This window comes from Schistocerca americana, chromosome 1, assembly GCF_021461395.2.
Source record: "Schistocerca americana isolate TAMUIC-IGC-003095 chromosome 1, iqSchAmer2.1, whole genome shotgun sequence".
In the NCBI taxonomy this organism is placed as follows: Eukaryota; Metazoa; Arthropoda; class Insecta; order Orthoptera; family Acrididae; genus Schistocerca; species Schistocerca americana.
In genome coordinates, this window is record NC_060119.1 from 741,660,324 (window position 1) to 741,686,118 (window position 25,795).

Consider the following 25,795-nt stretch of genomic DNA (forward strand, 5'->3'; position numbering starts at 1 on the left):
ACAGGATAATGCGCGACCACACGTGGCACGCATTGTCCAAAGGTTCTTCGTCAATAACCAGATTGAACTGCTTCCCTGGCCGGCTCGCTCTCCGGATCTTTCGCCGATAGAAAACATGTGGTCCATGGTTGCTCAACGAGTGACCCAGATTACATCCCCAGCTGCCACACCAGATGATCTTTGGCAACGTGTGGAAGCTGCTTGGGCTGCTGTACCCCAGGAACACATCCAACGTCTCTTTGACTCAATGCCGAGACGTGTGGCGGCGGTGATCTCCAACAATAGCGGCTACTCTGGCTACAGATTCTGGCAGGAACCACATGCCACAGACGTCTGTAAACGTAATCATTGGATACTTGGTCAACATGTTATCTACAAAATAAATTTTGTTGTACTACCTCTTGTCTTTCTTGGTGTTGCATTTACGGTGGCCAGCAGTGTAAATTTCATGTGGGTTTTGTGTAAAAGAACTTTTTTTAAATGGAAAACAACTAAATTAAAAGGTGTAATTAGAGCAATCATGCAAAACATTTAAAGTAAGTTAAGATGTCGTAAATTTTCCAAAAAAAAAAAAAAATTATACACAGAGTCCATTCATTACAAAATCATACCTGTTATAAATGCTTCCACTGTTGGTTACGTTCCATTATGTAGGTAAAGTTATGCATAATTAATTTTTCTGTCAGAAATTTCGTTTTTAAGGTGGCAAATAATTTTGACAAACAATAGTTTCAGACTGAAAATAACTGCGCACACTGTTCTAGAACATGGCCACATTTACGCAAACAGTCACTATGTATATACCAAGTTTGTGTTACACACACAGAAGATTTTGCTCTATCTCCTGACTGATTCAGTATTGACATATTTATTGCAGAGCAATTAACATAGTCCTTAAATACTGCGAAATATGGTACAACTGATTCCTGAAAGTGAAACACTGTCGCCTAAGGTCCAGCCATCAGCCACACAGCGGAGTACTGCGGGTTGCCGCCCTTTCCATACGCCAGAGAAACAATGTCGGTAGACATCACTTCGCCACACTTCCAGCTCTAAGCTCATTGCCGAAAAACAAAAGCCTCCAAATAAAAAATTAGTAGGCTAGAAGAAGGAGAGCCAGAAAACTACACCTGTAACCAAAGCTGTGGCAAGTACATAAAGCAGAAAGGGATCTCAGGATACTGATTCTGATTCCAACATCTCTTTCAGGAGTGAAGACAGCATGGATGATATCGATCCCTTTTGATAATCTACACCAAATCCTAATGAAATGACTGATCCGGAGCAAGCAGGTGCAGGATATTATATCTTGACTAAATTTTCTGGAGGGAAAGGGGATTCATACAGCTACAGATATGTCTACACCATACAAAAAGTACTCGAAACTGATCTAGAATTTATGACTCTATAGTTTCTAGATACTGACAAAATAGCTTTTAAATTAAATGAAGAAGACATCTCTCTCATTATTGAAAGTGATGTGGTATGGAAACTGCCAAATCCTCATGTTCCTACTGAAGAGAGAATTATCAAGCGAAGAATCTGCTTTGTGTTTAACGGTCTTGTTAATGATGACGAAAAAAATAGATTCTGATTATCTTTTGTGTATCTCTTAATTTTGTATTAGTGTCAATGTATTAAGTATAATTGTAAACGGTTCCTACCCATTGCTGGCTAATTTTATAATACTAAAAATAGAACAAACAATTAAAGAGATTTCTGTAGTTCACTCCCACGTACGTTTCATTCCGAGAATATCCCAGGAATATCCCTCACAGGAAAATCCCAGTTATACATATGCACCGTTTTGTACTCTATCTAATTTTTAAGACATCAACTTCCTGTCTCCAGTGTACATAACTATATCATATGTGCATCATTTTTTGGGGCCGCTGAATCATATTCAATAATTTCAGTCTAGAAAATTATACATTGTCTTTGTTTTTATCTTGTCTGCATCTGTAGCTCGACAAAAAATTAAATGTAGTGTCATTTTAAAGAAGGTTATGCTCTTTAACATTTACATTTTGTCAGATTTTTTGTGATTTTGTATTATATTTAGATCACAACCAGTAATGCAAATCGCTGATCTTAAAAATGAAGCACTGCAGTTTCACCATCTGCCACGGGGAAAAACCGTTCTGTTCATGGATGAAAAAAAATTAAGTGTTTATTAGCTTAAGAGGGTGTTCGTGTAAGTATGGACAACCCACCAACAGCAACGATGGAGAAGAAGTGGGTGTCGGGAAGACGGAGAGGAAGTAGTAGTTCGGAGAGTGTGTAAGGTAACGGACACTGAGGACGTACACAGGAGCGCTCGTTTTTAGTCTAGTCGCCTACCAAGAGTGGTGGTGGCGGTACAGCTCAGGGGGTGCAGCTTATATGCACTGCTCCTGCTTTTAGATAAACGGCATGGCGCGGAGTACTGAATACGCAGTGGAGTTTCCTGCGGCCCAAATGCGTCACATCTGCACGCACGCAACTGGAAGGGTGTCATGGCGAGAATGATCAGTGGAAAAAAGGAGTATATCTACGTAAATATCTTAAACCATTAATATCACACCATCCGGTAACGGTACATTAATTCAAAGGCTACCAAACCAAGCATGTCGATGTGTCGACTCCATCGATGCTTTGAATGGTTTCATAGGGCAAAAACTGCGCAATTTACAACAGTATTAATAGTTGTCAACGCAGATTTCTTCAACATATTAATTACACAAGACCCTGAGGTGCTGTAATTGTTTGTACTATAATCTGTGAGTGCCACACTTGTGATACACTAAACAGTTTTTAACGTTACAAGAAACAATTTTACAAGTAACCCAGTGAAGCCATAATACAAATACAATACTGTCCACAGTAACACGAAGTCAGAACGGTATACTCAAGACTATCACCTGTTCCACATCTTACTTGTTTCACAAAATTCTGTGTTTTCAATAGTTATATTAATTCTATTTCAATTGGTCATTAATAAAGTTCTTCACCATCTGAGTATTACTCATGTATTATACATTCTTAGGGCACTAAATTTTTATGTCACTTCATAAACTTGCTTCCTCGCTGTGAAACAATGTTGCAAAAAGGATTTAAATACGTATTTTGCTAGCAACAAGGTCACAAACAGACGTATAATTCAATCTGTGGGCAGAAAATGACAGCAATGAGGAGGGCTATTTGTAGAAATGGTCAGTTTTAATTTTTAATTTCCAGTATTTGCTTTCGTGTAACGAATAGGGATGTTTGACGCCAGCAACGCTGTAGAAGAGAGATACGTCAGTGGTACGTGGGCTCTTTGTGCACGAGTCGTGGTCACGGTGCTGGTGGTATATTTTATAATACTAAAAATACTTACTTGTTTCACAAAATTCTGTGTTTTCAATAGTTATATTAATTCTATTTCAGTTGGTCAGTTTACGAGGTCTGTTCAAAAAATTCCAGAATTTTGTCCACAAAGTTTTTCTACGTTTACCTTATGGTCTCCTCTGAAATAATCTCCTCCACTATCGAAATACCGCTTCCAATGCCGTTTCCACTTCCAGAAGCAGTCTTGGTATAGCTTTTGCTGGATCGCGCGAAGCGCCGTCTCCGAATTTTATTTTATTCCGGCTTTTCTTTTTCTTTGAGTCACCAGTCTTCTGTCTCGTTTGACGCGGCTCGCCACGAATCCAATTCTTCCCCTGTGTCAACCACTTCATCTCAGAGTAGCACTAGCAACCTTCGTCCTCAATTATTTTCTGGATGTACTCTAGTCCCTGCCTTCCTCCACAGATTTTGCACTCTGCGACTCCCTCCTGTACCAGGGAAGTCATTCTCTGATTTCTTAACAGACCTTCCATCGTACTGTCTGTTCTCCTTGTCAGTGTTTTCCACATATTCCTTTCCTCTCCGATTCTGCGCAGAACCTCCTCATTCCTTACCTTGTCAGTCCACCTAATTTTCAACATTCGTCTGTAACGCGACATCTCAAATGTTTCGATTCTCTTCTGTTACGGTTTTCCCACAGTCCGTGTTTCACTATCATACAATGTTGCGCTCCAAATGTACATTCTCAGAGATTTCTTCCTCAAATTAAGGCCTATGTTTGACACTAGTAGACTTCTCTTGGGCAGGAATGTCCTTTTTCTCAATGCTAGTCTGCTTTTGATGTCCTCCTAGCCCCGTCCGTTACTGGTTACTTTGCTTAACTTCATCTACTTCGTGACCATCAATCATGATGCCAAGTTTCCCGTTGTTCTCATTTCTGCTACTTCTTATTATTTTCGTCTTTCTTCGATTTACTCTCAGTCTGTATTCCGTACTCATTACACTCTTCATTCCAGTCGGCAATCATGTAATTTTTCTTCACTTTCACTTAGTATAGCAATGTCTTCAGCGAATCGTATCATTGATATCCTTTCACTTGAATTTTAATTCCACTCCTGAAACTTTCTTTTATTTCCGTCACTGCTTCTTCGAGATATAGATTGAACAGTAGGGGTGGAAGACTACATCCTTGTCTTACACCCTTTTTAATCTGAGCACTTCGTTCTTAGTTTTCTACTCTCACTATTCTCTCTTGGCTTTTGTACATATACTATATTACCCGTCTCTCCCTATAGCTTACCACTATTTTTCTCAGAATTTCTAACATCTTGCTTCATTTTACATTGTCGAACGCTTTTTCCAGGTCGACAAATCCTATGAACGTGTCTTGATTTTTCTTTGGTCTTGCTTCCATTATCAACCATACGTCAGAGTTGCTTCTCTGGTGCCTTTACCTTTCCTAAACCCAAACTGATTGTCATCTAACACGTCCTCAATTTTCGTTTCCATTCTTCTGTATATCATTCTCGTCAGCAACCAGGCTGGATGAGCTGTTAAGCTGTATGATAATTCTCGCACTTGTAAGCTCTTGCAGTCTTCGTAATTGTGTGGATGATATTTTTCCGAAAGTCAGATGGTATTTCGCCAGACTCATACATCCTACACACGAACGTGAATAGTCGTTTGTTACCATTTTCCCAAATGTCTTTAGGTACTCTGATGGAATGTTATCTATACCATCTGCCTTGTTTGTTCTTAAGTCCTCCAAAGCTCTCTTGAATTCTGATTCTAATGTTGGATCCCCTATCTCCTCTAAATCGACTTCTGTTTCTTCTTCTATTACATCAGATAAATCTTCCCTCTCATAGAGGCCTTTAGTGTACTCTTTCCATCTAACCGCTCTCTCCTCTGTATTTAAAAAAATTCCCGTTGCACTCTTAATGATACCAGCCTTGCTTTCTATTTCACCGAAGTTTGTTTTGATTTTCCTGTATGATGAGTCCTTGCGACATTCATATCCTTTTCCATTTATTCACATTTTTCATGCAACCATTTCATCTTAGCTTCCCTGCACTTCCTATCTCTTCTATCATTGCAAGTCTTCGTCCTTTCAGCGTCTCAACATCATAACCGCAGACCTACGTCCCATGGCACTTTATGATTCTCTTAACGAGCATCTCGTTCTCGCTTGCGCGATCCAAAAGCTCTTCACTGATTGCGAGGCGAAGGTCTTTCTGGTCTTGACTCATGAGCGGTGGGATCAACGTGGCGGCAACACCTTGCATTCCAAGATTTTGTGTCACGATTTTATGATATGATCCATTTGAAATGTTACATTATTCTGCAGTCTCTCACACAGTCTATTTTCGGCTGGCACGCTTAATTTCGCTGACGTTCCTGAGTTAGCTAACTTCCGTCCGGCCATTTTTAAACCGTGTGAACCATTCATAGCACCGAGTACGGCTTAAGGACTCATCACCGTAGGCTTCCTGTTTCCGTAAGGGTTTTCTTGAGTTTCACACAAAATTTAATTCAGACGCGTTGCTGCTCTAACTCTGCCATTTCGAAATTCGCTAACTGTGCGACACAACGCTCTACTCAATACAGCACTGAAAAATAGCTAACAGACACTTTCGGCAGTTACACATTAAACACAGGCGTGCGTAGGGATGCCAACCGATTTTCGCTCCAACACATCATTGGCGCAAAATTACAAATGTTCCCGAATTTTTATTAATCATTCGTGGGTGATATGTACGCAGAATGCGAGATAGTTATCTTTTGTTGGATGTTACACTGAAAGGTAAAAGTTACGTTTTGCAATGTGTCGCAATGGGCTGCGTGTTTAAATTAATTTCTCGATTTAAAGAAGAACTAAGTTGTTATACCTGGACCGTTATATTACGGCTCTGCAGTGACTATCAGATAAAACAATGACCATTAATTTCAAATTTTCGTGTAATTAAGGCTCTTTGGGACCTAGAAACTGAGTGCCACCCACATATAATGGATACTTGGCGTGGGAGGTTCGTTGATCCGAAGAAATCCAAGGTTTACTGCGCACATATGTGCCCTGCTGAAGAATAGTTCTTGTCGAAGTTTTACCTTATTTCTTTTATTGTCAGGCCACCAATAGCAATTGAATTCAATTTTATTTAGTAAAATCAACTTTGTTCAGTTTCAATAGTAAATACTTGTCTTCAAATACACCCCAGTTCTATTTTGTTCATGTTATTTTCAAATGTTTCAGCATTTTGAAATTCTCATCAACTGGTTGGAAACTCAGTAAAAATCAAATGATTCTACAGATAGGCTGACCAAAGGGTGCTAAACAAAGCGATGTGAAACCTCCTCTTAGAAATGTGTTCGAGCCAATGTGTGTGTTAGGTTGCATATTAACTGCACACTTCGCTTTTCCGAGCAAAACGTTTGACAGCAATATTATTAGTTGAAAGAGAGAGAGCAGCACATATGGAGGAGGGTCATACTGCGAAGCGGAAGCAGTGGTAAGGAAAGACGGTGAGGGAACAGAAAATTGGTAGGGAAAGGAGATGGAGATAAGGCCTGATGAAGTGGGATGGGTAGGGCGGTATTATCGTTCATAGGATGAGCTAAAGTTAGGACGGATTTCACTGCGAGGGAGAGGGGGGCGGTCGAAATTTTGTTGCATGAGGCTGTGGAGAGTATTGGGTGTAGTGTTGGTGCAGTGTGTCAGTATAGGCACAACAGAGTACTAGTAGTGGAGATTAGAGTGGAGGCAATAGTTCTATGTAGTCCAATTAGTGGCTAATTCAGTTTATTCAAAGGTGTTCATTGTGACTGAGGAGAGGTGGGAATTAGATGAGACGATAAAGGATCCATGTGCGGGAAGGTAAAAGAATGCTGAAATCACTGTGGAATGCATGACTTTCGAGGATATGGAGAGGCTGATAGCACTTAGATGGAGCAGGTAGCTGTGCAACATTTGTATTGGAGAAGATGTGGTGAGTAAGGTTTGCTAGCTTTGGAGAATAGTCGAGTGGTGTAATCTCCAAGATAGACCCGTTAGCAGTTTTGCATTTTAAGTCTATTTCGGACTTTCTGGTGGATGATTGGTAGGTGAACTTTCCAAGTTAACTGCCGGCCGAAGGTTAGTCAAAAATATTTTAGTCTGTTAGTGAATTGGATAGCACGGTTATAAATAGTGCGATAGAAAGGGAGCGGGAAATTGTGGATGGGGCAGCCTTTTAATTCTTAACTCTTGAGGAGCCAGAGAGTACACTGAGGGGTAAACTGATTAAGGTGCCTTTACAAGGATTGTTAGTTTTACTGAGGTAAAGACTAAACGGCCAGGGAAGTAGTGCCATCAGAGTACTGAAGGAGTTGAAGTGTTGGAGGTGGTTTAGATCTATTAGCAGTGTAGATGATGTACAGGAGAGGAGAGAGGGAGAAGCCTTTGCACACACCTGTAGTCGGTTGGAAGTTACGGCGCCTTTTTTTTTATAGTGATAAAATGATGGACCATTAAATAAGAAGGATGTAACAACGTGGAAATAGTTAATTGGAAGCACACACGTCAGGATTTTGAGAAGGAAACCGGAATATCAAAAACAATCATGGTGTTTCTCCAGATCAGGGGATTCAGAGATAGTGTGTTTTTGGTCACTGAATTAGTGAGAAAGAAGACAGGTGAAATATGGGAGCTGGTCATCGGAGGAGAAGTTGGGATAGAAGTCACACTGATCAACAGGAAGGAGGTCCTTCATAATTTAACGTAACATTATTGGTAAACAGCAACCTGTCATTTAAGTAAAACCAGTGAAAACAGTCTCGATCGCACACTCATTTACTAATAGTATATCGGTTTCGGCTTCTGGTAGCAGGTCGTCTTGAGATAATACGCCATCCGACCGACATTGATGGTACTTAGAACAGCAGTGCAGACCTCAGCAGCAAAACTGCTTGATATATGACTGTGCAATCGAGAGATGTTACTAATTTTAGAAAGCAGGGAGTTTTGATTCTTTGATTCGGGTGTTGATGGATACCTCGGGAGAGGATGGATTCAAAGATCCTGCTAAACACTGAGATGAGACTGATGAGTCAGTGGAAAGTGTCATGGTTTCTTGCGGTTTGAGGAAAAGACTATTTTCGAGATTTCCCTAGCTCAGGGTAATATCCTGTAGAGAGGACCGTTTATAAACGGTTTGAAGGGTGCCGAGAAAGGAGAGGGGTCATTTCTTTAGGTGTCGATAGCTGATGAGATCCTGAGCAAACGAAGTGCTGCATCTTTTGTGAAATGCTTGTTTTACGTCAGGTGCTGTGACTCGTGCTTTTAATTTTTTTTGTAATATGTTGCTCAAGTTGGGGTTCATGCACTGAGGGAATAGGGAATAATCAAAATGAGGTTCATGAGGAGTTGTGAATAAGCCGGATACATGGGATGCAAAATGGTCATCAGGTAGTTTCAGGTAGGGGGTGGTTGTTATGGAGAACCGAGTAGCAAGCAAGGTATGGAATTACTGCCAGTGAGTCAATGTGATGCTTTCTATAACTTGAGAAGGGTACTGAGGGCCGTAGCAAACCTGGCGAATGATTCCAGCATTAATTTTTAGCATTTAACTAGCTACTCATGTATCTCTTTAATTATGTATGACGACCAAGAGTCCATAAGGGGGAGTGACATGAGGGATGGGATCCGAGGAGGAGGAGAAGTAGGAGGGTTTTCGGTAGTAGGAACGAAGGTCTGCTAAGAACTAGTGTAGGAAAAACGTGACATGATGGATATCATCAGGTTTTTAAAAAGTTAGCGGATGGCATCCACTTAATGTATCTATGTATTCTTAGTAGGCATTCCACATCGTGCGGGAACAGTCTTGGACAGTTTTTAGATAGATACTGATATAGGGTGCATGGGGATGACGTAGTTGGGGGGATGGTGAATAGAGTAGGTAGGTAAACACCTTCAGTTGGATCGAGGACAGCTGCGCAGGTGCGACAAAGGAGTTCGGGAGATGCTAATACGACATAGAGTCCTGTTAGTCTAAGGACGGGTGTACTGGGGGATGGAACTCCAGGGGTTGGCAAAAATATGGAAATGCCTTAAGGTGGCGGTATTGTATTTCACTAGAAACGTCACCTGTAGAATGTCCTTAATAAGCTGCAGGTGTCAGTCGTTATCATAAGAGTATTCTGTATAGCTGTGAGAGTATTATGTCGGAGCTATGTGAATACGAACGAGAACCAATTTTGGTGATCGTAAGGTGGGTGCGTCGGTAACCAAGGTAGCCAAAATGTTCGGTGTGTCAAGAGATACATGCAGGAAATGTAGGGGAACGTCATCCGCTAAGTCGCGGCGTTGAGTGATCGTGAGGGACGGTAACCGAGGAGAATTGGAACGAAAAAAGTCACGGTGCTGAACTGAGTGTCGCACTTGAGAACCATGTCAGCATGAAAACAATACGGAGGAAACTGCATAAGCAGATAATTGCAGTGCGAGCCAGAATTGAAAAACCAATCATCAGTGATGCAAATGGCCATTCAGGAAACGCGAAGCTATAAAACTTGGATTATGGAGCAATAAAAGAAAGAGATTTGGTCTCATGAGTCATGTTTCACACTGTTTTCAACTTCTGGCGAATTTTATGTCCCTGGAGAGGAACATGGCAGTGGTTCGGTGATGATTTGGGCAGCTATGTCGTGGCACCATACATATGCTGCGAGGTCGCATTGTTGCCAAGATTATATGAGAAGTTTAGCTGATCAGGTACTTCCCATGGTACAAATGCATGTATAGTGATGCTATACCCCAAGACCCTACCCCCATGAACCATGGACCTTTCTGTTGGTGGGGGGATTGCGTGCCTCAACAATACAGATGGCCATACCATAGATGCAACCACAACGGAGGGGTATCTGTTGAGAGGCCAGACAAACGTGTGGTTCCTGATGAGGGGCCGCAGCCTTTTCAGTAGTTGCAGGGGCAACAGTTTGGATCATTGACTGATCTGGCCTTGTAACACTAACCAAAACGGCCTTGCTGTGCTGGTACTGCGAATGGCTGAAAGCAAGGGGAAACTACAGCCGTAATTTTTCCCGAGGGCATGCAGCTTTACTGTATGGTTAAATGATGATGGCGTCGTCTTGGTTAAAATATACTGGAGGTAAAATAGTCCTCCATTCGGATCTCTGGGCGGGCACTACTCAAGAGGACGTCGTTATCAGGAGAAAGAAAACTGGCGTTCTATGGATCGGAGCGTGGAATGTCAGATCCCTTAATCGGGCAGGTAGGTTAGAAAATTTAAAAAGGGAAATGGATAGGTTGAAGTTACATATAGTGGGATTTAGTGTTCGGTGGCAGGAGGAACAAGACTTTTGGTCAGGTGAATACAGGGTTATAAATACAAATTCAAATAGGGGTAATGCAGGAGTAGGTTTAATAATGAATAAAAAAATAGGAGTGCGGGTAAGCTACTACCAACGGCATAGTGAACGCATTATTGTGGCCAAGATAGACACGAAGCCCACACCTACTACAGTAGTACAAGTTTATATGCCAACTAGCTCTGCAGATGATGAAGAAATTGATGAAATGTATGATGAGATAAAAGAAATTATTCAGGTAGTAAAGGGAGACGAAAATTTAATAGTAATGAGTGACTGGAATTCGAGAGTAGGAAAAGGGAGAGAAGGAGGAATATGGATTGGGGGACAGAAATGAAAGAGGAAGCTGTTTGGTAGAATTTTGCACAGAGCATAAGTTAATCATAGCTAACACTTGGTTCAAGAATCATAAAAGAAGGTTGTATACATGGAAGAATCCTGGAAATACTAGAAGTATCAGATAGATTATATAATGATAAGACAGAGATTTAGGAACCAGGTTTTAAATTGTAATACATTTCCAGGGGCAGATGTGGACTCTGACCACAATCTATTGGTTTTGACTGTAGATTAAAACTGAAGAAACTGCAAAAAGGTGGGAATTTAAGGAAATGGGACCTTGAAAAACTGAAAGAACCAGAGGTTGTACAGAGTTTCAGGGAGAGCATAAGGGAACAATTGACAGGAATGGGGGAAAGAAATACAGTAGTGTGGGGCGGCGGGTGGAATAGTAGAATAAATGTTTTGTATTTGTGCTGTTTGCCGTTCTCAACACTGGCTCTCTAACTACAATATTGGCAACCAGAAAGTGATTAGCAAAACGTGAAGCCTGTAATTAGAATTCCTAGTGGCCACTTCATCTGAGAAATACATTTATAGCTACAGCTTATAGCTCTGAGGAATTAGGAGATTGTCTGGGATTCATAATCAAAAACCATTCTCTCTAAAATGTTCATTATATTCTGAAAGTCACAGACCACAAAGAATCCACACAATCCAACTACCAGAGCAGTTCAGAGTCCAATGCGGTGATGCCACTATAACTGTTCAAATTAAATGCTTAAGTGAATGCTCGCCATAATTTGATAATAATGTTCATCAAACGCCACGCTAATAATGGTAGAATGTCTGTCCTGCGGCAGCACGTGAAAATACGTCATATGCAAACTAAAGATGGATCATTAACGTCATCCCAAAATTAACACTTCACTCGAAAACGATTTCATGGTTACGCATATCCCGAGTAACTTATTACTACATCCGAGGCTGTTTATATTAACGATACCTACGCGACGCGACTCCCGGCACAGGTGGTGCTCTAATCAGCGTCTGGAGAGAACTGGGGCCTTCCTTTTCTCGCACAGCGTTCTTACATATAAAGCTGCGGAGCGGACGGCTAAGGGAACGCCTGATCAAATCTGCTCTCCCGACTAGCTGCTGGGCTAGTAATGCACCACTTTAAGTTATCGAATACATCATCACTTTCTTTGCTGATGGCCGATGAATCTCTCAATTTAATTGTGCGATCAGCACACAGATAAGTAATCATAATAAAAGTCTGATGTGGCTAAGTCAAATATTTTGGGCGAAATAATTAATTTAATTACACTACACACAGCAGACGAGCTCTGAACTTGCTCTTTGGAGATACGCTATAGCTACAGTTTTATAGTTATTCTGTTGAAACTTCTCACATTTTTATGATTATAGCGGATCTCCCTTCTACTTAAATTTAAACATCCTAGCTTTATTTATTCGCCTACTTAATCTATCTCGCTTCCTTAATTTCTAAGACAAAAACCAGAAAATCATGAATTTCAACTAAAATTTTAAATTGTGAGATCCAGAAAACTGTTTCTACTAAATTATTATGCAAAAGGAATCTAAATATGAATTTTTAAGTTTCTAGCTCTTTTCTGTTGCGCCAATGATTTTCACAGAAAACATCCAAATTTCGAAAATGGTTTAAGTTATTGAACTGATATCCAACACATATTGATTTTGTATTACTCCTGACGTGCTAGAAACGTTTCAGGTTATTTACTTCATTTTAAAGTGTTGCGCAATATTTATGACGTCAGAGTTAGTTACAGCGGACTAGCCTGGCACACAATGGAAAGACTGATGTGAATTTTATAAGGCGTGAGTATGCTGCTCCCCTACATGACCCTCTACTTAATTTTTTTGAATGTAAACGAAAAAAATTAATTACAGAAAGAGAAGCAAGAGTACAGCTTAACTCCCTATGAAAATTAAAACTGAAATGTAAATATATAGATATATTAAAAGAAAACTTATTACCTACTTTAATTATTTAAATTGCTGGCATGTTCACTGCCTCTTAAGCAACATTATCACTCAAAATTTAAGCAAAATCAATGAAACACTTTGGCATACATATTGCCTTAGACATAGAAACACAAAAAAATATGTAAAATTATGAAAATCTTAAGTCCATTAAATATTTTTACACACACAAATTCAAAGAAAATATCACAGTTATTCATGATACATAAACAGATGATTATATCTTAGCAGTCTTTTCTAAAAGTGAAAGAAAATTTCACAGATCATTACAATTTCATTTTTACACACGTGGATGTAGCCACTTTGGCTGGCGTTCTACACTTCCATTCAGAAGGGTAGAGGAGGGGAAGTTGCTATAGTGTACGTCCTTCACGTTCACTCTAAATTACATGGGGAAAGGGGAAGGGTCACTGTGAGTTGTGTCCAAGTCACTCCACGCTTTCACGCAGCTACCACGCTGCCATTATCTGGTTTGTCCTGTAGAACAAACAAAAGGAGTGCCTCAGACTCTGTTCACTTAGTATCTAATGGTGGGTCACAATGAAATGGGGATATATACATTTTATCTTTCAATATGTTACTGGAACAAAGTTAACAGAACTTTTTCAATTTTACTCTCGCGGTTACTTAACTGTCATAAAATCGGTAAACAATTGGCTCAAAACGCCGTTAGTCTCGTACTAGAGAAAATTTATGCTCAAGGCATACAATCATAAATCCTATTTAATCTCAATTTATTGTTTCTGGGCCGGAACACTGAACCAATGTTCAGTACATTCCTGACAAATCTGTATTTTATTTACTTAACTGACTCATCTTCGATTTCCTTATTCTTAGAGATAGTATGAGTATATTTGATTAGCAGTTGTCTTCTCAGCCTCTTTGTACATGTGAGTAACTTGTGGTAATAGTACAGTTCTGAGTGTTCAAAACACACTACATTTAGTTGACTACTAATCCACTTATTGGTCCTCTGCTGATGTGTCAGTTCCACATCTGCAATTATGTACTTAGTTCATCGAAGTGTATTTATGCTGAGCTATAAATAATGTTTCACGTCTGTCATTATGTTACTCAATTATGTTGCTAGTGTTTGTACTTATTTAACACTCACTCTATTAACATTTAACGCATAGGATAGCACATTTATTTCACATCTATAGTGTATTGCGGCTGATCGGTTTGCTCACGTTGCAATCCATTTCCACTTGATTGGATGCTGAAACTACAGGTAGTCTCTCTCGACCTACCACTAAAGTGCATTAAGTAATTATGGACGAGTGTAATGCTAAATTCCTTAAACCTTTAGGACACCATGAGCTGCTCTGTCTCATCTAATATAAGGGTACCTATGGTCGCATTCACGCCTCCAACTCATAACCTCAATACATGTAGGTGTGACACCGCACACCCAACACCAAAATAATGGCCAGCTCCAACCTTATAAATACTTCAGGGACGTGTCCTTCACGTCTCAACCACAAACACTACTCAATTTTATTACACTGCCATTCCTTGCTACACAAGGTGAGTTCAGTTTTACAACTTATCTGTCTATTTTTCATAACACTAAGCAACTCATAATCTCAATACATCTAGGTGTGTCACCGCACACCCAACACCAAAATAATGGCCAGCTCCAACCTTATAAATACTTCAGGGACGTGTCCTTCACGTCTCAACCACAAACACTACTGAAATCTATTACACTGCATTCCTTGCTACACAAGGTGAGTTCAGTTTTACAACTTATCTGTCTGTTTTTCATAACACTAAGCACTCTCTCTTACTATTTATTAGTTAGCTCTAATGCATACACTACGTCTCATTGCCACTTCAGATCCTGCTTATAAACGAATTTGTATATCTTTTTAAATTACTGTTGGTGGACCATTTCCAATAAAACAATAACTTTGTACTTATAATATTACCAGGTTTCTGTACATACTTGTTACTCAAATTGTATCTTAATTACATCATACTTCTCTGTCGTTTATGTCACTGTTAGGTTTGTCACATTAGGTATTTTCTTCACTAATCGGTGGATAGAATGGCTACAGAACTCATGGCTTGATAGCCATGACGGAAAATTTTTGTGTTGCTAAGAAGGAGTCGAAACTTTGGTGGATAGAAAAGATGAAGAATGAGTGAGACCTGAAATGGAAAGAAGATATTACACAGCTGGGACTGCACAGCGCCACACTGTGTAGAGGTTACAGAACAATCTCCTCCCTACAGAATTCATTAGCTTAATGCTGGCTTGATAGTCATACCGGAAGATTTTAGTATTTGAGAGTAAGAGCCGAAATTTTGGTGGATAGGGAAGATGAAGAATGAGTGAGACCTGAAAAGGAAAGAAGATCTCACATACCTGGGACTTCACAGCTGCCACACTGAGTAGAGGTTACAGAACAACCTACTCCCTACAGAATTCATTGGTTTCAGAAAATTTTGGTATTGGAAAGAAGAGGTCGAAATTTTTGTAGATAGGAAAGATGAAGAATGAGTGAGACCTCAAATGGAAAGAAGATCTCACACAGCTGGGACTGCACAGCTGCCACACTGTGTAGAGGTTACAGAACAATCTCCTCCCTACAGAATTCATTCACTACCTATGAACTTCTTTAGGTCGATCACGTTCCTGAGACCGAATAGCTTTTTACTCCTAGGGTACTCTAGCCTATTTGCATTGGCATGTGGTTTTCCTATGATCCTGAAAGGTCCTTGGTATACGAACATGAATTTCTTTGTTTCTGCAATTATTTTCTTTGATTTTTCCTTGGTTTTGACAAGGACTAACTGACCTATTTCAAAACTGGTGGGTACAGCTTTTGCGTCATGACGCTTCTTTCTTTCTTTCTAATGTTCTTTTCCTTATATTTGCGCTAGCCCTTAACTTCTTTTCGTCCATGGATATTTGCGTTAGAATAGGGAATTCCACCATATCTTCAATCACATTGTGTGGTTCTTCGCCAAACATCAATTCGCAAGGCGCAAAACCAGTTGCATCATCCTTAAGTTGTTAATTACATTCTCAAAACATTTCATGTGCCCTGCCCAACTTGAGTGTTTCGAGCACAATAAGTCCTGCAAAGCCTATTTAATTCTCTATTAATACGTTCACTCATATTTCCTTGGGGGAAATACGCAGATATTTTCATATGTTTCACTCCGGCCTTATCCAGACATCCTTTAAATTTATCAGAAGTAAATTGAGGCCCATTGTCTGACAGGAAATTCTTGGGAACGCCAACGTTCACGAAGAAATCTTTTTCCAACTTTTCTACCAACGTTTTTGCATTTGCTCTTTTACTTGGGTATAGCTTAACATATTTACTAAATCCATCCACAACAACAAAAACATGGTTGCACCCACCTCTTGAAGCAGGAAGAGGGCCAAAAAAATCACAAGCCAGTAATTCTAGGGTTTCAGTTGGCTCTACTGAATGCATATCCCCTTGTATTCTGGTGTTAGCAGCACGGACTTTCTGGGACACTGCACAAGATGCTAGATGCTTGGCAACACGGCGGTACATGTTGTCAAACACAACCTTCTCTTTTAATTTGGCAATGCACTTCTCTGCACCGTAATGCCCGTACCTCAGGTGTACATAATCGATTAGTAAGTCTACATGTTGTGAGGGAAAGCACAGCTTCCACTCTGAAACTCCTACATTTTTCCTTCTAAACCGAATACCTTCATGCAGACAATAGTATTGCGAAACCTTAGGATAGTTCGCATTTCCTAAATAGCTCTTCACTAATTTCAGCTGGTTTTCTGAATTCTGCTCACGTCTAAAATTCTTAATCACCCTCTTTAACGCACTTTCTTCCTTTACTTCGTGCAACGCAAACATTCGTACTTCACTTAGGTCAGTTGCTATAATTCCCGCGTCATCACATAGCTCCGCACTTCTAGGTAACCCATCAGCTACCAGATTGTCTTTCCCTTGAATATATCTAACCTCAAGGTCAAACTGCTGGAGGTACAATGACCATCTTACCAAACGAGCATTCCTCAACTTACAGGTCTTTAAAAAGGTCAACGCCTTATGGTCACTGTAAACAATTATCTTGTGACATAACAGATACTGCTTAAATTTCTGTACCCCAAATACAATTGCCAATGCTTCCAGTTCTGAGATGCCATAATTTCTCTCTGCTGCCTGTAAAGATCGACTTCCCAAAGCTATAGTCTTGTGCACTTCTTGTTCATTCTCTATTTCTACTTGGAATATCTCCACAGCTATACCATAACCACAAGCATCAACAGACATACAGAATGGTTTTTCAAAATCAGAATGATGTAAAATAGGACTATTAATTAAAGATTGTTTAAGCACCTCGAACGCCTGTTGACATTCTGCTGTCCAAACCTAAGGGGTATTCTTTTTCAGAAGGAGGTGAAGACAGGGTGCATTAAAAGCCTAATCACTAAAAAAACGCCTATAGAAGCCAAAAAGGCCGAACATCGATCTCAACTGCTTCTTGTTTCTGGGAGCCTCAAATTTTTCAATGACTGCTAGCTTGCCTGGGTCAGGCAGAATACCTTTTCCACTTATCATATGTCCCAAGAAATCTATTTCCTCTTTAACGCACTCTGTCTTTTCAATATTTAGTTTCATGCCACCTCTCTCAATAGCCTCTATCACTTCCTCTAATAAAACTATGTGTTCTTCCCAGGTAGGAGTTGCTATTAACAGATCATCTACGTAGACTGTTATTTTATTACTTAAGGCTGATCCTAAAACATGGCACATCACACGTAAGAAGGCACAAACAGAGATATTAAGTCCGAAAGGTACCACACGATATTGGTAACAAACTCCTTCGTACAAGAAAGCTGTGTACTTCCTTGAACTTTCCACCACTGGCAAATTCCAATATCCACACGTGATGTCCGTAGAGGTTAAGAATTTTACTCCCTGGAACTTTTGCAATAACTCATCCATGTTCTGCGGTCTATCACTTTCCGTAACCACTATTTCATTCAACCAACGAACGCCCAAGACCAATCTGACAATCCCGTCTCTTATTGGTACAACAACAAGAGGATTATTGTACTCACTGACCGCTTTTTCAATCACACCCCACTCTAGCATTCTCTATATCTCCTTTCCAACCGCCTCCTTCCTAGCTACATGTATTTGGTATGGCTTCCTGAAAAACGCTTGGCCAGGTTTCGCCTTTCATTGACATTCATAACCTTTGACCACGCCAGGTCGATTTGAAAATACCTTATGATGCCTTTTTAAAACCTGTGTCAGTTCTTCCTTCTGATTAGCTGAAATTTTATCGATTTCCTGCAATTTAGCTTCTATCTTGTCCAAAATAATTGCTTCTTCTCTTCTTCTGTGTTTAGCTTACTTTTACTAAGATTAACACCTTCGTCCCAATATCTCCTATTTTTCAGAACTCGTATAGGCAGCTCCCAAGTTTCATCATTAGTTACTACATGTTAAACAATAAAAGGTACCGTAATTACTCCGGTTATCGGCAAGACCAATTTCAACTGGCTTCTTTCAAAGTCAACAACACTCTGATATTTCGACAAGAAATCTATGCCAATTTGAACCTCAATACTGAGATTGTTTACAATTAAGCATGGATGATCAATTAAATTACCATTAATATCAAAGGGCAGTAAAGATTCTTGCTTTACCGTTTTTGACACCTTGCCAGTAGCACCAATTATTCTTAGTCCTGATACCCTCATTACTGTAAGCTTGTCCTTACCAAATGGTTCAAATGGCTCTGAGCACTATGGGACTTAACATTTGTGGTCATCAGTGCCCTAGAACTTAGAACTACTTAAACCTAACTAACCTAAGGACATCACACACATCCATGCCCGAGGCAGGATTCGAACCTGCGACCGTAGCGGTCACGCGGTTCCAGACTGAAGGACCTAGAACCGCACTTGTCTTTACCAGGTAATGCATGAAAGAAGGACTGAGATATCGCACTGACCTCACTTCCATTGTCTAAGAGACAACGTACATTGATACCCAACATATTCACTATTATTATAGGGTGGCTTATTCTAGGTTGTACAGGTGGTTCCTCAAACTCATCCAATAGTTCCTTTTGCATTTGTCTCCAACTAAAGTGATGGACATCTGTCTTGATTACATTTAGGTCAAAGTGTGTAGGGGTTTCCTGAACTACATTTTCAGCTGCCTTTTCCAGTCGGTCTATTACTTTCAAATCGAAACACCGCATGACTTTATTACATTTAGTTTGCTGAACATGACCCAAATTACTGTAGTCTGAGCGATTCTGCGCCTTCAGACCGGGCATAACACTAGTTACAGCTAAACCACTTTCACTATTATCGTCGGGTACTTCTCAAGTGACAACTGGTCACAGCCACTGGGTTCATCGACCCACAACAGGCTATCCTCTACATTCTCACTTACTTCCTGTCCTAAATTTATTAGTACAGTATCAACATCCTGCACAGGCACTTTAGATAAGAGCACATCATCCTTATCGTAAATATAAGCATGAATTTCTTCTACTTCTTCACCTGACAATTCAGTATTTTGTAGCTCTTCCCTACCGTTACACTGCTGCGTCTTCTCTTTCTCTTCCCACTTAGAAAGCGTCTCTAACACGGTATCTATCAAGTACTGTGAGTGGTTTAATATTTCTGCAGCATCATTGGATGCTACCGACCCATCATCCGAAACCTCAATTTGAGTATTCTGATCTGTCATACTAATTGCTGTAATTACTTGCTTAGGAAAAGCAACCGCCAGGTGAGCGCCAGTATCCTCATCTAGTTTTCCAACCTATGCCTACTACTGTTACCTTTATTTGCATTATAGTTAACTGGCACAGCATTGCTTTCAACACTGTTGTTTACTTGCACATTTTTGTTAGGAACAAAATTAGTATCATTTGGATGCCATTGTTGGTTCTGGTAATTATTTCTCCAATTCCTACCTTTCTTAGGATGGCGAACACCTACTGTTCTGAAGTTTATATTGCCATTCTGCTCGTTCCTAAAATTACTATTAGTGTTATTGGCATTTCTGTTATTACGTGCTTGTTCCTCATTTGTAGCCACACGCTCTACACCTTCCAAATATTCAATGAAACGATCCATATTGTCTCTAGGGGCAGATATAATTCTAGTTGCCAATACCATGGCAGTTTGGCTTCAAGACCTAGTATTATCATTTCAGGCTTTAGCTTTTCGGCCAAATATGACAAACGTTTGATCCATGACCTGGCAAACCCTTTATTAGATTCCTTGCCTGCATTGAAGCGTTTTCCACTCCAAAATTCTCTCAACACTTCATTTTGCTTATTGCTAGACCAATACTCATTAATGAAAGCTGTTTTAAATTCCGCTAATGTTTCGCACTTCAACATAACGTCAGCTGACCAACGCATGGCGTCACCCGCTAAATGGCTTCTAACAAATGAGATTTTCTCTCGTTCAGACCAAGTTGGTGGAATCACATCTTCAAAATCGTTCCAGAAATCTAGCGGGTGGATATTTTTATCTGGATCGAACAGCAAGAACTGCCGACACCCGATAAAAGCAGCGTTTGCAGCTACAACTTTTTGCATACTACCATTACCAGAAGTTACTGAAGCTACTTTACTATCAATGTTAGCAATGTTAGTACTAATATTTTCTACTCTCATTTCAACATTATCTACTCTTTGCACAATATGAGTAGTATCACTTTTGATTGCGTCTACTTCTGCTTGACATATGTTTACCTTTATATTAACATCTTTAAACCTATCTGAGCACAGGTCAGATTCCGCCTCGATCTTTTCTGTTAACTTGTGCTCCAGCTTCGCATCTTCCATTTGAAAGTCTTTGCCAACCTCAGAAACTTCGGATTTTACTGTTTTATACATCTCAGATAACTGTTGAGCAACCTTTTTCTTAATATCCTCATGGTTGTAATCAATTTTATAATTTAATCTGCCCAGATCCTCTTTCAACTTATTGCAGCCAGTCCTGAAGGAAGTTTCTAATTCAGCTTTATTGGATTCTAATTTATTGTCCATTGCCTCAAACCGTTTATTAAAATTGGTTTGGCTGGCCATAATCCTGTTATTTACCTCAATTATATTAGATTTTAACTCAGCTGTCATTCTAGCATTACTGGCTGACAATTTTGCATTACTGACAGCTATTGCTTGTAATATTACATTTAAATCAATAGCCCCAGTATCTTTGGGTTGCTCACTAACTGGCTTTTTATCACACTCAGGGGACAAAAAACTAGCTCCAACACCAGAATCTTCAAAACTAAATGAAACTTCCGATTGATCAATCACATCTAACTTCTCGTTTTTAAACTCTACCATCTCTGATGACTGTTTCATTTTTAATTCATCAGAGAAACTATCATCCAATAACTTAACACTTTCTGTTTTCTGCTTTACTACAGGGGTCTCTACTATTGAATCGTTGCCCTTTTTCACACTACTGTCAGGAGACACTAGTTCGGATTTCACTTTAACATTACTATTTTCATGCATATTTACGCTTGAACCGTTGTCTGGATTTACAGTTACTTCAACAGACATAGGTCCCGATATAGGTTTAACTTCCGTTTCCTTTTGCGGTTCCATCGCCGACAGTCTTTTAGTGCAGGTTAGTAAAAGTTTTCACAGCTTTTCACTTAGTTCCTTCTGCACGACGTACGGCATTGCCGGCGCGGCGTACCAGGATTACCGATGTGACGCGGCGCGTTGAACTGCAGACGGCACCTCAACAACTACTGTGTTGTGGGCGTAATCCAATTGCGTCGTCCACATGCACACGTAACACTGTCTATCACTGTTCCATTGCCCAGTTGCGTGTCGCATTTCACTTCCGAATCCTAATATTTAAAAATCACTTTCACTTTTACTCAGTTTGATTCCCGGCCGATGCACCATATGTGGGGTGGCGGGTGGAATAATAGAATAAATGTTTTGTACTTATGCTGTTTGCCTTTCCCAACACTGGCTCTCTAACTACAATATTGGCAACCACAAAGTGATTAGCAAAACGTGAAACCTGTAATTAGAATTCCTAGTGGCCACTTCATCTAAGAAATACATTTATAGCTACGGCTTATAGCTCTGAGGAATTAGGAGATTGTCTGGGATTCATAATCAAAATACCATTCTCTCTAAAATGTTCACCATATTCTGAAAGTCACAGACCAAAACGGATCCACACAATCCAACTACCAGAGCAGTTCAGAGTGTAATGCGGTGATGTCACTATAATTGTTCAAATTAAATGTTTAAGTGAATGCTCACCATAATTTGATGATAATGTTCATCAAACGCCGCGCTAATAATGGTAGAATGTCTGTCCTGCGGCAGCACGTGAAAATACGACATACGCAAACTAAAGATGGATCATTAACGTCATCCCAAAATTAACACTTCACTCGAAAACGATTTCATGGTCACGCGTATCCCGAGTAACTTATTTCTGCATCCGAGGCTGTTTATATCAACGATACCGACGCGACGCGACTCCCGGCACAGGTGGTGCTCTAATCAGCGTTTGGAGTGAACTGGGGCCTTCCTTTTCTCGCGCAGCGTTCTTACATATAAAGCAGCTGTGCGGACGGCTAAGGGAACGCCTGATCAAATCAGCTCTCCTGACTAGCCGCTGGGCTAGTAATGCATCGTTTTAAGTTATCGAATAAATCATTGCTTCCTTTGGTGATGGCCGATGAAGCTCTCAAATTAATTGTGCAATCAGCAGATAGGTAAGTAATCATAATAAAAGACTGACGTGGCTAAGTCAAATAATTTGGGCGAGGTAATTAATTTAATTACACTACACACAGCAGACGAGCTCTGAACTTGCTCTTTGGAGATACGCTATAGCTATAGTTTTACAGTTATTGTGTTGAAACGTCTCACTTTTTTACGATTATAGCGGATCTCCCTTCTACTTGAATTTAAACATCCTAGCTTTATTTATTCGTCTACTTAATCTATCTTGCTTCCTTAATTTCTAAAACAAAAACCAGAAAATCATGAATTTCAACTAAAATTTTAATTTGTGAGATCCAGAAAACTGTTTCTACTAAATTATTATGCAAAAGGAATCTAAATATGAATTTTTAAGTTTCTAGCTCTTTTCTGTTGCGCCAATGATTTTTACAGAAAACATCCAAATTTCGAAAATGGTTAAAGTTATTGAACTGATATCCAACACATATTGATTTTGTATTACTCCTGACATGGTAGAAACGTTTCAGGTTATTTACTTCATTTCAAAGTATTGCGCAATATTCATGACGTCTGAGCTAGTTACAGCGGACTAGGCTGGCACACAATGGAAAGACTGATGTGAATTTTATAAGGCGTGAGTGTGCTGCTTCCCTACAGTAGAAGAAGAAGGGGTAGCTCTGAGGGATGAAATAGTGAAGGCAGCAGAGGATCAAGTAGGTAAAAAGACGATGGCTAGTAAAAATGCTTGGGTAACAGAAGAAATATTGAATTTAATTGATGAAAGGAGAAAATATAAAATTGCAGTAAATGAAGCAGGCAAAAAGGAAATACAGATGTCTCAAAAATGATATCGACAGGAAGTGCAAAATGGCTAAGCAGGGATGGCTAGAGGGCCAATGTAAGGATGTAGAGGCTTATCTCACTAGGGGTAAGATAGATACTGCCTACAGGAAAATTAAAGAGACCTTTGGAGAAGAGAGAACCACTTGTATGAATATCAAGAGCTCAGATGGAAACCCAGTTCTATGAAAGAGAAGGGAAAGCAGAAAGGTGGAAGAAGTACAGTGGCGGTCGAAATAATAGAGCCACCTCTATTGACGAGATTAAGAACTAGGATATCTATTAGTTCGCGAAATCGCCACGAGTGCCGTGTTGTCAGTCCCTTGTAGACAACATCAGGGAAGACGTTGCTGCTATCTTTAGTCGTCCGAAAGGAAGCGTTTGAGCTAGACGTGTGAAAAGAGGCATAAAGGTAAGAATCTTATGGGTCAAAATAATAGAGCCGCTTTACACATGTGCCTTTAAATTGATTTTTATGCAGTTGTTTTGTATGTAAATTGACGTGTGGTTTTGTTTACATTCGTCTAGATGGGCAGAGCAAAGCATACCAGTGAAGATGAGCGTATAGTAATGTTCCGGATGTTCAAAAGTGGGATGTCCATGAATAAAATAGCCAATGTCTTGCACGTTTCGCGAAAACGAGTCCAGAACGCCATGAGACGGTCAAAACAAACAAAGTCGCAGGTGGAGAACAGGGGGCGACCTCGTGTAACTACTCCTCGCGTAGACAGACTCATCACTAGGGAAGTGAAGAAAGATTTTTGTCAACACCACGACTGAAAGCCATTTTGTTTAGCGACGAACATGATGTTCAACCATCAACCTCAACGATTCAAAGACGACTGAGATCTGCAAAATTGAATGGGCGCATTGCAAGAAAGAAGCCACATGTTTCACAAGCTAATGTTCGGAAAAGGTTAGCCTTTGCCCGGAGAAATGAACAAAAACCTAATACTTGGTGGAGGAACATCCTTTGGTCCGATGAATCCAAGTTTAATAGGTTTGCCTCAGACGGAAAAGTCTATGTGCGCCGCCCACCAAACCAGGAATTTAATCCCAAGTACACTTTAAAAACTGTGAAATACGGTGGCGGAAGTGTTATGGTATGGGGATGTTTTTCGTGGTACGGCATTGGTCCAATACACCGTATCAACGGCATAATGAACGCAGAAATGTACAAAGACATCTTGGCAAATGTGATGCTGCCTTATGCTGAAGAGGAAATGCCGCTGAAATGGAAATTTCAGCACGATAACGATCCAAAGCATACTGCAAGGATCATAAGGCAGTTTGTTCAAGAGCACAATATCGAAGTATTAGAGTGGCCACCTCAGTCACCTGACGCATCACCCATTGAGAACTTATGGGAGATCTTAGACAAGAGAATTGACCGCTCAAAAGCTACATCTTCAGAAAAACTGTGGGAAGAAATCCAGAGAGCCTGGTATGCGATCAGTAGTGACGAATGCAGGCGTTTAGTAGACTCTATGGGTAAGAGGTGCAGGGCAATCCTCAAAAATAAGGGTTACCCCACGAAGTACTAATGCAGTCCTATGCAAAAAAGACTGTTCCTGTACGTTTCATAAGACTAAGATCAAGTACAATATATTTGTTTCAATTGGCTCTATTTTTTTGACCCTGTGGTCTGGTATTCTTTTGAATATTATTGATTATTACTGATTATTTTGTGTTGTGTTATCGATATAACTGACTATAGTACAATGTGACTCGGTTGTAATGGTTTCCATCATAGTTCAAACATGTCTAGTAATAAATGTGCACTTTATTCCAAACCTTTGCCAGGTGGCTCTATTATTTTGACCGCCACTGTATATAGAAGGTCTATACAAGGGCGATGTACTTGAGGATAATATTATGGAAATGGAAGAGGATGTAGATGAAGATGAAATGGGAGATATGATACTGGATGAAGAGTTTGACAGAGCACTGAAAGACCTGAGTCGAAACAAGGCCCCGGGAGTAGACAATATTCCATTAGAACTGCTGACGGCCTTGGGAGAGCCAGTCCTGACAAAACTCTACCATCTTGTGAGCAAGATGTAAGAGACAGGCGAAATACCCTCAGACTTCAAGAAGAATATAATAATTCCAATCCCAAAGTATTGACAGATGTGAAAATTACCGAACTATCAGTTTAATAAGTCACAGCTGCAAAATACTAACGCGAATTCTTTACAGACGAATCGAAAAACTAGTAGAAGCCGACCTCGGGGAAGATCAGTTTGGATTCCGCAGAAATGTT